Source organism: Arvicola amphibius, chromosome 4, assembly GCF_903992535.2.
Source record: "Arvicola amphibius chromosome 4, mArvAmp1.2, whole genome shotgun sequence".
Classification (NCBI taxonomy): Eukaryota; Metazoa; Chordata; class Mammalia; order Rodentia; family Cricetidae; genus Arvicola; species Arvicola amphibius.
The window spans coordinates 144,019,892-144,032,797 of record NC_052050.1 but is presented as its reverse complement, the minus strand read 5'-3'; positions in this window follow the sequence as shown (position 1 = coordinate 144,032,797).

Here is a 12,906-nt window from a genome sequence, read left to right as displayed (position 1 = left end):
CTGTCAAAGGAGTCCCTTTGTCTTGGTAGGCATCTTTGGGAAGGGTGGCTTTGTCTATGATAGAGAAGGGAAAGAAAGTATGTCTAAAAGTCATCAAGGGTGACGTATCTGGAGAGACCTGCTGGGGGTAGTTTGAATGGAATTGTCCCCCATAAGCTCATAAGGGGTGTAGTCTTGTTAGAGTAGGGGTGGCCTTGTTGCAGGAGGTGGGCTCTGAGGTGTCATATATGCTCAAGCCCCACCCAGTGTCTCAGATCACTTCCTGTTGCCTGCAGGATCAAGATGTAGCTCCTTCTCCACTCAGCTCCTTCTCCAGCACCATGTCTGCCGGCATGCCACCATGCCCCACCATGATGATAATGAACTAAACCTTTGAAGTGTAAGGGAGCCACCTCAATTAAATGTTTTCCTTTATAAGAGTTGCCATGGTCAAGCAAAAAAAGAGATGGCACTAACAAGACACATATCCTGCCTCTCTTCCACTCAAGCTTGTCCCCGCTGTCTCCATGAAACATTGCTTCATGGCTGCACTGCAAGCTATTGGCAGCAGAAGGCAGTGGGGTTAGTATTTTCCTTGTATAAACAGCGCTGTTCAGATTTACTGAGGGACTTGTACAGGGTCAGAAAAAAATGGGGTGACAGAACTGGGTAAGAAAGCCAATTCTCGAAGGTCTGAGCCAAGGGACTTTCTCTTCTTACTCTATGGGCAGGAATTTGGGAATGTGTGGAGGGTTAGGGAGATGGAGGAAGAAGACAGGGTACATAAGAAGGATAGCCTTTGCTTCCTGTGGTTTGGTTGCTCCCTGGTCCCTTGAGGGAAGTGAAAGGGCAGATTTGGTAGAGAAGTGGGGGCATTAAGAGTGGGAGGATGAGGAGCTTGGGTTGAAGTTCAGGGGTAGAGCTTTAGCCAAGGGTTTGCAGAGCAGGCACCAGCATCCCAAGACAACACAACAAACGGAAACAAACCAAACACAAAGACTGAGAAAAGGAAGAGCAGATGCTGGCTTGAGGCAAATGGGAGAGGACTAGGCTTCCCCAGTGGATGGAGGGTGGCCTTGTCATGGGGGCAGTCTCTCTGCTAGACCTGACGAGTGGTCCTGGAAGGGGGGACAGGGCGGCAAAGAGGAAGAGAACGTAAACCACACTGGGAATGTCAATTCTGTCCTGAGATGCGGGACAACGGGAGGCAGCTCTGGCTTTCTCAAGTAATCTTCTCTTTTTGCTATTATAATTTTCAAATGACGCCATGGACACGGAAGGCTAAGGGCTACTGTGCCTCCCTGGGGCCCCATTGAAGCACAGGATATCAAGATGAAATGGCATTAGGAAGGAGAAAAGTCCTAGCTAGGGCTGTGTAGGCTTCTTCCCTTCCCTCACTCTCTCTCAGGAAGGAGAAGGAAAAGCCATCAATCTACTGGAGCTTGTTTCATGTGGTGGCAAAGCTAGAGTTCGGCGGTAAGAGGGAGCCACTGTTCTAAGGAACCAAAAAGGGCTGGTGACATTCTCTTTGGATGGCAAGACATTCAGCAGAGGCACCCGGAGAGACAGAGAATGTCCATGAGAATGTACCCCATTCAAGCACACACACAGATAAGCACAGCTGTGCCCAGGGCACAAACACTCCCATACCAGAGGCACACACACTAACGCATGTGCACACTCAGTGAAAACTCGGATGTGTGCTCTTCCAGGCTCACTGTTGCCACAGTCACAAACGCAGCCATGTGCACCCCAACAAAGTCCAATGCAATCACAGGTGCGAGCCCACATCCCATAAACATCCAGAGACTCTACCTCACGCGGGCATGCCTTATCCATTGAGTTGGGAATTAAATGCCAAAGCTCAGGGCTTCAAAAATTTCCCCAACCCTGTGCAGAAGCAGGAGGTCAGGGGCCAGCACACTTGGCTGCGTCTCTCGGCACTCATCTCTCAGTAGTGATGCTGACCACACAGGACTTCAGGTCTTGAGTCTGTCGTGGGAAAGTCCTTTTAAAGTATGGAAAGCAGAGCCCAAATTAAACCAGCAAAGGCACCGCTTGCTTGGAGGGAATAAATCACTGGCTGGCTCTGCTGTGTTGTCATTCATCCCAGGGACACTCTGCAAAGGAGCTTTTTCTCTTTTCTCTTTTCGCTTCCTTGCTTCCTTCCTTGCTTCCTTGCTTCCTTCCTTCCTCCCTCCCTCCCTCCCTCCCTTTCTTCCTGTCTTTCTCATCTCTCTTTTTCTACAGGCTCCCTACCATTATGCATTACTTCACCAGGTAATTAACAAACTATGGACTGAAATATCTGAAATTGTAACCCCAAAAAACCCTTACTATTTATACGTCGATTGTCTCAGCTTATCGGCTGCCGTACAGAAACTGAACACAGGAGGTTACGTTTTTGGATAAAAGATTTTTTACAAAGACCCTTCCCGAGAAGTGTTTGCCTAAGGGGAAAAACACATGAGGGCCTTAGATGCTTTGGGAGGACTATGGGCGAAAGTTCTTGTACAGCCACGTAGGTAATATAGGTGGAGTAATGGGCTTCTCATAAAGGAAGCCTGTTTGGCTTGATGTCCTGTGTGGCAAGCATATGCCCAGGTGCAATTAGTTGGCCCAGGTCCCGGCGGGAAACTTTGAGACCTGGACCGTTTTTGGTAAGTGAAGGGAATGCACTTACAGCTGAGAGTCCTGAAAGCTAGCTGGCCAGCTGCAGCTGGGATTTCAGTTAATACAGTAATAAAACAATGTATAAACTATGCTACATATAAACAGTGCAATTGGAAACTGTATACACATATGAAGGAAGGGAGAGAGAGATACATACACACAGAGATTTATAATAACAACTAGCTGCTGTAATCATGGAGGCCAGGGACTCTCATCACCTCCCCTTTTAAAGCTGGTGCTGTCTAATTCAGACTGAGTTTAAAGATCCCTGGCCTTCAATGGACTGGACGAAGCCCCCACCACTACACTGATGAGGGCAGATTTTCTTCTTGGTGTACTGATCAAATGGTAATGTCTATCAGGAGCTGCCTCCCTGTGCAGATATAATGTTTCGCCAGATGTCTGGTGTCCTAGTTACTTTTCTATTGCTGTGACAAAGCACTACCATCAAAACAACTTATAAAAGAGAGTATTTGATTTGGGGGCTTGTGGTTCCAGAGGGGTCCTGTCCATGACCATCAGATCATGGTGGTGAGCATGGCCGCAGGCAGGCAGGCAGGCAAGCAGGGTGCTGGTACAGTGGCTGAGAGCTTACGTTTGACCCACAAGCATGAGGCGGGGGCGGGAGAACAGTAACTGGGAATGGCATAGGCTACTGAAACCTCAAAGTTCCCCCCAAAGGACACTCCTCACACTTCTTTCAGCAAGGCCACACCACTTAATCTTTCCCAAACAGTCCCATCAACCGGGGACCAAGTATTCAAATATATGAGCCTATGGGAGCCATTCTCATTCAAAGTACCACATCCGGGCATCCCTTAGCCAAGTTACACAATGGTGACACATGAACTTAGTCACCACAATGAGCAGTCTTGCACAGCACCCTGCTTTGGGGTGTTGAAGCTTAGAGGGGCGTCTTGTGGCCTGTACTGATTGCCCAGGGTCTTGGCTTTTGATTGGGATCCTTTCCGCCACACTGAGCTTCAGAAGCAGAGAACTGGACGTGACAATTGCATCACAGTACAGTTGTGTTCATGGGAATGGTTGTAAATCACTAGTATTTTTTCTTGGAATAATGGATATAGGGAATGGTCATCGGGGGAGAGGGACTTGAATAGGCACGTATTCAAAGAAGATAAATAAATGGTCAACACACATGCACAGACATGTTCAATGTTACCCAGTTATCAGGGAAAGGGAAATCAAAATCAGGCTGAGGATGACTTTATGCTTACTAGGATGACTAAAGTTAAAAACAAAAAGAGCAAGTTTTGAAAAGGCCATTGAGAGTTGGGGACTCCCTTGCAATTCCTTGTAGGGCTATAAAATGATGTAGTCGCTGTAATAAACGCTGTTTCACAAAAAAGTTAAAGACTGCATTTTGGCCTGATGTCACGACACCCACTTCAAGCTGAACAACCAAGAGGAATGGACAGGGACGCAAGTAGAAGCCTAGACACCATGCTGATTGCAGCCAAACGTCCCACAAAGCTTGGTGGGTGTGTACAAAGGGGTTTTCAGCTCTGAAATGAACGAGGCTCTGACCTATTGCTATGACATGGACAGACAGACCTTGAAAGCATTATATGAGGCAAAATAAATCAGACATGAGTAGACAAATATCGTGTGGGTACACTTACATGAAATATTTAGAATAGGAGTAGTTGGACAGAAAGTAGGCAAGAGTTAACCAGGGGCTGAAGGGAGGGAGAAGAGAGAGTATTGCTTAACCCTAATGGGAGCAGAAATTCTATTTGGGGTCAAGAAAAACACTTAAAAATAAATAGTAACAATGATTGCACAATACTGTGTTTGTAATTAATGCCTCTGAGTTGTACATTTAAACACTGTTGAAACAGCCAGTGTGGTGGTAGACGCCTGCAATCCTGTCTTGGGAGGGCCAATGAGTTCCTGACTGGCCTGGGACACACAGTGAGACTCTGTCTCAAAAATTACGTAAAATAAAAATTTAAATACGTAAGAAATAAAAAACAAATTGGCTGAAAGGAATTATGTTTGCCCCAAAGCATATTTAATGCATGTGGTCTAGAAGGGAAATGAGAAATAATGGGTCAAGGAGGATTAAGTGAGGAGGGAACTGTGAGGGCCGGGTAGAGGCGTGAGCATGGAGGGGGAAGAGCTAACATTAAAAGGTTTAGCTGAGGGGCTGGAGAGATGGCTCAGTGGTTAAGAGCACTGCCTGCTCTTCCAAAGGTCCTGAGTTCAATTCCCAGCAACCACATGGTGGCTCACGACCATCTGTAATGGGGTCTGGTGCCCTCTTCTGGCCTGCAGGCATACACACAGACAGAATATTGTATACATAATAAATAAATATTAAAAAAAAAGGTTTAGCTGGAAACCTGCTCCTGTAGAAGCTTCCTAAAATACATATACATATATACACACATAGGAAAAAGGGTTTAAATTGAGTTGCCCTATAATGTGGACCATAATGTGCTCTCATAGAGACCATAGACTAGCAAATAAATAAAAAGTCCCATGCCAGGAGTGGGTTACCTTTTTTGGAGTTGGTCTGTTAGGTCCTATAGACTTCCCAATATTCAAGTTACTTCCATTACCCTGGGCTGTCCTCCAGAACTTGATGGCAAAGATCTTATGACTGATGATAGCACATACTTGAGTCAGAGAACACGTAGATTCCAAGCTGGTACTGACGTGGACTCTTCATCCTACTGGCTAGATTTCATAGAGCTGGAAGATTCTATGAATGCTACCAGAAGAGAAAAGTCATCATTATTCTTACCCAGCCATGAGCCCTCCAAACTATAGTGACTGATCAAGACACGCCCAGAGCTCCAATAGTGGCACACATGCTTAGAGAAGAGCTTTGTTAGTTAGTGGTCTCTAAAGGTACAGAACTGTGTACTGTGTGTGTGTGTGTGTGTGTGTGTGTGTGTGTGTGTGTGTGTAAAGGAGACGTATTAGATCAGCTTACAGGATATGCTCTGGGTTGTCCATCTATAGCTGTCTCATACTGGAGAGTTCAAGAATCAATTTCTCAGACCTTGAGGCTGGACGTCTCAGCAGTTCTGATCTACTGCGGATGGCCTGGAGAATTGCTGGAGAGCTATGGATCTTCAGTCTACATCAGAAGCCCAAAGAAGTTGGTTTTAATATTGGTGAAGGAATTGCCTTAGTTAAGGTTTCCCTTGCTGTCAAGAGACATCATGACTGCTGGAACTCTTACAAAGGGAAACATTCAATTGGGGATGGTCTACAGTTCAGAGGTTTAATCCATTGTCATCATAGTAGGAAGCATGGCGGCATGCAGGCAGACATGGAGCTGGAGAGGTAGCTGAGAGTTCTACATCTGGATTGGCAGGCATCAGGAAGAGAGAGAGAGAGGCACTGGTCCTGGCTTGAACATTTGAAACCTCAAAGTCTACCCCCAGTGACACATTTCCTCCTACTCCAAAAGGTCACACCTCCCAATAGTGCCACTCTCTGTGAGGCTTTGAGGGCCATTTTTATTCAAAACACCACAGGAACGCTGCAGGAAGAGAGTAGATTAACTTGCCAGTGACAAGGATGGTAAGCAGGCCAAAAGCAGTTTTCTTCTTCCATGCCTTTTTTGGTGGACTGCTTCCAGAAGGTACTGCCCACATTCAGTGTGGGTCTTTCTGCTTGTGGTGCTTTGAGTGAGAATGGCTCCCAAAGGCTCATACATTTGAATGCTTAGTCACCAGAGAGTGGAATTGTTTGAGAAGAATTAGAAGACTTAGGAGGCGTGGCCTTGTTGGAGGAAGTGGGTCATTTGGGGTGGGCCTTGAGGTTTCAAAAGCCCATGATAGGGCCCAGTGTCTCTTTCTCTTCCTACTTCCTGAGGATCGAGATGTAATGCTCACAGCTGCTGCTGCAGGCACCATGCCTTTCTCCTTCCTACCAAGATGATCACGGGCCAACCTGCTAAAGCTGTGAGCAAGCCCTCAAATAAATGCTTCTGTCTTAGTTTCTATTGCGACAATGAAACACCATCATAGCCAAAAAGCAAGCTGGGAAGGAAGGGGTTTATTTGGTTTACACTTTCATTAATGTCAATCATTGAAGGACATCAGAACAAGAGCCCAAACAGGGCAGGATCCTGGAGGCAGGAGCTGACGTAGAGGCCATGGAGGGTGCTGCTTCCTGGTTTGTTTTCCTTGGTTTGCTTAGTCTGCTTTCCTTTTTTAAAAATTTATTTATTTATTTTTATTTATTTATTATGTATACAATATTCTCTCTGCATGTATGCCTGAAGGCCAGAAGAGGGCACCAGACCTCATTACAGATGGCTGTGAGCCACCATGTGGTTGCTGGGAATTGAACTCAGGACCTTTGGAAGAGCAGGCAGCGCTCTTAACCTCTGAGCCATCTCTCCAGCCCCCTTAGTCTGCTTTCTTATGGAACCCAGAACCATCACCGCAGGAATGGCACTAGCCAAAATGGGCTGGGCTCTTCCTCATTGGTTACTAACTGAGAAAATGCCTTCCAGCCGGCTCTCACAGAGGCATTTCCTCAGCTGAGGCTCCTTCCTCTCTGAATCTTCTACCTTGTGTCGAGTTGACAGACAAAACCAGCCAGCACAGCTTCCTTTTGCAAGTTGCCTTGCTCATGGTGTCTCTACAGCGTATCACTGTAAGTAAGACACTGCTTAAAGCCATATAATCAAGGAAATTCTTGACAGGAGTGTCCAGAGGCTTGTTCTAGTAGATTCCAGAGACAGCCAAGATTAGCGGTCACAAATATCCCTTTCTGATTGGATTTAAGGCCTGAGCTGCAAGACGGGGCTCAAGTCTGGCACTGCTATCAAGACCCAAATCCCTGATCATAGCAGTCGTAAACCCTAGGAGAGAACCTATTGCTACAGTTGGCTACATGGACACACAGTATCAAACTAACTGCTGATGATTTACATGCGTAGATGAGTGCAGCTCTCAACCCTCACCAAAGAAGTTTCTTTTGGTCATAGATGGTGATTAATGCGGACCCATGACTAGTCAAAGGGCAGCTAAGAAGAGATTTCCGAGGGCTCAGCCCTAAATGAGACATCTGTGTCATATGCCCTCCTCCCCATACTGAGGGATCATTACAGAAGAGGGGACAAAAATATTGCAAGAGCGAGAGGCGATGGATGAGTACGGAGAAACTGTTTTCTGGACACCACTGGGCCGTTGCGTACATGAACTTACAGTGGCTGTGACAGAATGCACAAGACCCATGGAACGCCAAGCCAGACAAAGTCCCAGCATGGGGTGGGGAGAGTGTCATGAAGCTCCACCCCCGGCCAAGGAAAACTATTGGCCATGGATGACTCCCAAGGGAGGGAAAATCAATTTTCTTTCCGGATACGGGACATAAAAAGCTATTCACACTCTGGTCGATGGTGCTAAATTTATGCACATCCAGGCATCATTAAGTGGATTCTGGGTTTAAAAAAAAAAAAAAACAGCAAGACACACATGGTGTTGTACATCTTCAGTCCCAGAATTCAAGAGGCAGAGGCAGGCAGATCTTTGTGAGTTCCAGACCAACCTCATCTATGTACTGAGTTCCAGGCAAGTTCAGGCTACACAGTGGGAGGCCCTGTCTCAAACCAAAACAAAGCAAAAGCAAAACCCAAACAAATAAAAAGAAAAACAGAGCACCTATGGGTGATGATGGTTGTGGGACAAGGAGGAAGCTTTAGGGCAGGCTATTGGGGGCATACTTATTCAAAACACATTACATGCATATATGAAATTCCTGAGCAATAAAATAGAGAAAAAAAGCTGCATACCTTTACAAGGCAACTCAAGAACGCTGATTGTATATTAGATGGTTTGAAATGTTAGCACTAGGCAGGAGAGATGTCTCAATGGTCAAGAACACTGGCTGTTCTTTCAGAGGATCCAGCTTCAATTCCCAGCATCTGTATGGTGGCTTACAGGGGAGCTAATGCCCACCTCTGGGCTCTACCTACACCAGGCACACAGTACATGCAAGTAAAACAGCCATACACAAAAAATAAAATAATATAGCACTGATTTTTTTTTTGGTGTTCCTGGAAACTAAACCCAAGCCCTTGCATATACTAAGCATGTATATACCACTGAGATACATCTCTACCCTGGACTGATTTATCAGAGCGATGTTATAGAGTTTATAATTTTAATGGTCGACCTTTCTCTTTTAGTGACAGAGGCTGTTTACATATTGAACGGTAAGATCACAGATCCCATTCAAAAAAATACAGCGACCAAATGAGGTTGTTTATATATTGGTCATTATGAGAGCTGGGCAATGGCTATGGGAGATAGTTTTCATTTGTGTTGGAGACAGCCCATAATAAAAAGTGAACGCAAAGTTTCCAGTATTATGTTGTTATAACTAATTGAAAAAGAAGAGGCATTTTTATTTATAGCTTTCTTGTATGGAAGAGCCAGCTCCTCCCAGCCTCGATGGGTATAAAGCAGGGTCCCTGAGAAACAGGAATAAGGGAAGATACTGGGTGAAAAAAATGACTGAAGGCGACCTTAATGGTGTAATGATAGAGGTGAATCTGGAGCTTGCTGTCAATATTCCTGCAAGATTTGAAGGCTCCTAAGACACATTCGAGCCCACTAGACATTCTGGGTCCAACCCTCTATGTTCACTTTGAGGTTTGTTGGTACCTCAACTTTCTGTAGACTAATGGAGAGCCTTTCAGCATTGCTATGGTTGGGATGTGAAACGTGTCTCCAAAGCCAGGGTGTTAAGAATTGGGTCCTAAGTTTGTTGGTAGTTCAACTTTCTGCAGACCACTAGGAAGCCTGTCTGAATTGCTATGGTTGGGATGTGAAATGTACCTCTAAGCCAGGGCATTAAGAACCTGGTCCCCAGCCTGTGGCACTACCAGGATATTCTAGAACACTGAAGAAGTAGGCACTAGATGGAAGAAGTTGTTACTGGGGACATCCCCCTGAAGGGGACATTAGGCCCCTAGCTCCTTTTCAGCTACCTGGCCACCATGAGCTGAATAGGCCTCCCCCACCACATTCGTCTATCACAATATACTACTGCCTCACTCCAGGTCAAAAGCCATATGGCCCCTCAGCTATGGCTGAATCGTCTGAAACGCTGCGAGAAAACAAACTTTCTATCCTCATAAGCTCGATTCTCTTATTTCCGTCACTAAAAGCTAGCACAGGGGCTGACTCATCTTGCCAGGAGAACTCAGACTGATGTTGGAGACTTCTTGGGGAGTCCTTGACTTCTCTCATGGCGAATCACTTACCATGTGCCCCACTTACCATGAGGCCCACAGTTCCGAGTGCTTCATGTGGAGATCCAGGGGCAGCTGCCAGTCATCTGCCTTCTGCCACTGGGTGCAGACAAGAGTAAGGCTAAAGCTTTAGGAATGTGGGAACTTAAGTGGGCAATTGCTGTTTTATGGCTTGCTTCCAAGAATCCCGCATGACTATATCCTTCCCACTTTCTACTTCCCAGTGGGGAGGGAGGGAGGAAGGGAGAGAAACAGAGAGAGAGAGAGAGAGAGAGAGAGAGAGAGAGAGAGAGAGAGAAAGAGAGAGAGAGATCCTCCCTCTCAGTCCCAGTGCTTCTCTCAACCTCTTCCCATATTTCATGCTAGCTGACCGCAGTGTCCAGTCCTTCCTCTGCTAGAAGAGATCTTCCCCAGGGACCACTGTCCTTTCTTGGTTGTGGTAAAGCTAAGCCTGGCATCTGGGAGAGGTCAGCCGGAGGATGCACAAGTCAGCTGCCTAATGTTAGTAACTACTTAAATGTTTGTCAGGAGCCTTTTATAGGCTTCCTAAAAAGGGGAGTGTGTGTGTGTGTGTGTGTGTGTGTGTGTGTGTGTATACTATGGAGGGCCATCCTGGGACCTTGCACGGCAAGGGCAATGGAGAGTTGTTCAGGAGAAACATGAGCCAAGGCCTGTGATGAGAGGGTCCACTCAGTTCCCATGCTGTGCTGACTCAATGCAGCTGCTCTTTCTGAGAGGGTTTGTATGACTCATCACTGATCATTTAGGGCTAAGTTTTGCCCTGGTTTGGCTTTCTACTCACATATATTAAACCTCAGCCAATGCCATGGTGCCACTGGAGGTCAATCCAGTGTGTAAGGACTTTTCCTGGGGAGCCATGAGCAAGCCCAAAGCAAGGCATCAAAGACACACCAGAAATGATTCCACCTAAGATTTCCTTGGTGAGCCAGAGTTTCTTGGGTTGTTTATAGGAGCATGGGTGAGGGGTTATTTAACGTGTTTATGGCAACCCAAAGGCAGCTCACCTTGGTAGGAGTGACCACTTACAATTGCTTGCACAACTTTTAAGCAGCTCCACAAGCCCACACTTATACACACTCATGCACACAAGTTCACACATACCCACATACGCGTGCACACACACATGCTCATACGCCTTCCCCTCCAGCTATTGTATTACCTTGGCAGTGGGTGGGGGGTGAGAAGCTTTTCACTGTCTGTGCTTCTTGTATCGATACAACCAATAGCAGCCCCAAGAAGGCATCAGAGGAAGGAATCCAGGGTGATGTGAACGGAGAAAGGGATCCCTGGCCTTGTAGGGAGTGGGAAGGGTGTTGAATCCCATGCCCACCACCTAGGACAGAGAACTCCTACTCCACACTAGGGGTTCTCTTCAGCCACTTGTAGTATCTGGGTCCCCTCTATAGGCTGGGAAAGAAAATCCTTTCAGGGTAATCTTCCTTCCTTCCTTCCTTCCTTCCTTCCTTCCTTCCTTTCTTTCTTTCTTTCTTTCTTTCTTTCTTTCTTTCTTTCTTTCTTCCTTTCTTTCTTTTTTGGCAAGGTCAATGAAGCCCGGACTTGCCTCAAATTCATTGTGTAGCCCAGTTTTCTTCAACATTAGCTTGGCACAATTTCTTGCACCTCCCCAACAGAAAAACAGAACACTTCATCTCCACAAATGCCTGCAGCCCACAGAAGACTCTCTGGTCTCTGCAGTCACCTTTCCTTTCTCCCAGCCCCCATCCAAAGCCTGGACACCTGTTAATGAGCCACTGAGTCCTGAAAAAGAAAACACCAACATGTGGTGGTGAGGACAGGTCGCCCCAGTGGCTCCAAAGCAGAGAGCTGCTAGGGAGGGACCTCCTAATTATTCAAGTGGTGGCAGCTTCTCCTGTTCTGTTCTAGATAATGGGCTCAGCAGCCAGTTCTGGGCAGAGAGGAAGCTTTTGATGTCTCAAGGCTGGGGTGCACTGAAGACAAGATACCCGATGGGAACAGGAAGCCTTGGGCATGTCTATGAAGGAATTTTCTTGATTGCTGATTAATAAGGGAAAGCTCAGAGAATCGTGGGTGGTGCCAGCCCTGGACAAAAGGCCCTAGGACACTGGTTCTCAACCTCCCTAACGCTGCGATTCTTTAATACAGTTCCTCATGTTGTGGGGAACCTCAACTATAGGTTATTTCTTTGCTACTTTATAATTATAATTTTGCAATTGTCATGAGTCATAATGGAAGCATCTGCTATGCAGGGTGTCGGATACGCAGCCCCTGTGAAAGGGTTGTCTGTCCCCTAAATGGTTGCGACCCACAGGTTGAGAACCACTGTCCTAGGCGGTACAAGAAAGGCAGCTGAACGTGATCCCAGAACAAGCCAGCAAGCATTCCAGAGCCTCTGCTTCAGCTCCTGCTGCCAGAGTTGCGGCTTGAGTGCCTGCCCTGGCTTCCCTGGATGATGAACTCTAACCCAGAAGAGATCACAAACCCTTTCCTTTCCCAGTTGCTTTTGTTTGTTCTTTAATTACAGCTGTGGAACCTAAGACAGCGAGGAAGAGAGGAAAGGTGAAAGGGCTGGATTCTTGTGTCCCTTCCAAGGGCAGCCTCTGGTGACCTCGGACCTGCCTTTAGACCCCACCTCTTACAGGTTCCACATCTTCCCAATGATGCCATAGGCTGGGCACCAAATCTTTAACATGTGGGGCTTTGGGGAATAGTTAAGATGAAAACCATCACCAGATGATATCTGAAGAAACACTACTAGTGAAAGCCTGACAAGCAAAAATGTCTCTTTCTTTTTTTCCTCCCTCCCTCCCTCCCTCCCTCCCTCCCTCCCTCCCATCCCTCCCTCTTTCTTTCTTTCTTTCTTTCTTTCTTTCTTTCTTTCTTTCTTTCTTTCTTTCTTTCTTTCAATGAGGATTTATTTGCTCCTTCTGCCAGGTAAAAGTCAGGGGCTGAGAAGTAGGGAAATGTTGAGAGCTCAATTAAGAAGAGGCGATCACTGAAGTCAATCTCAT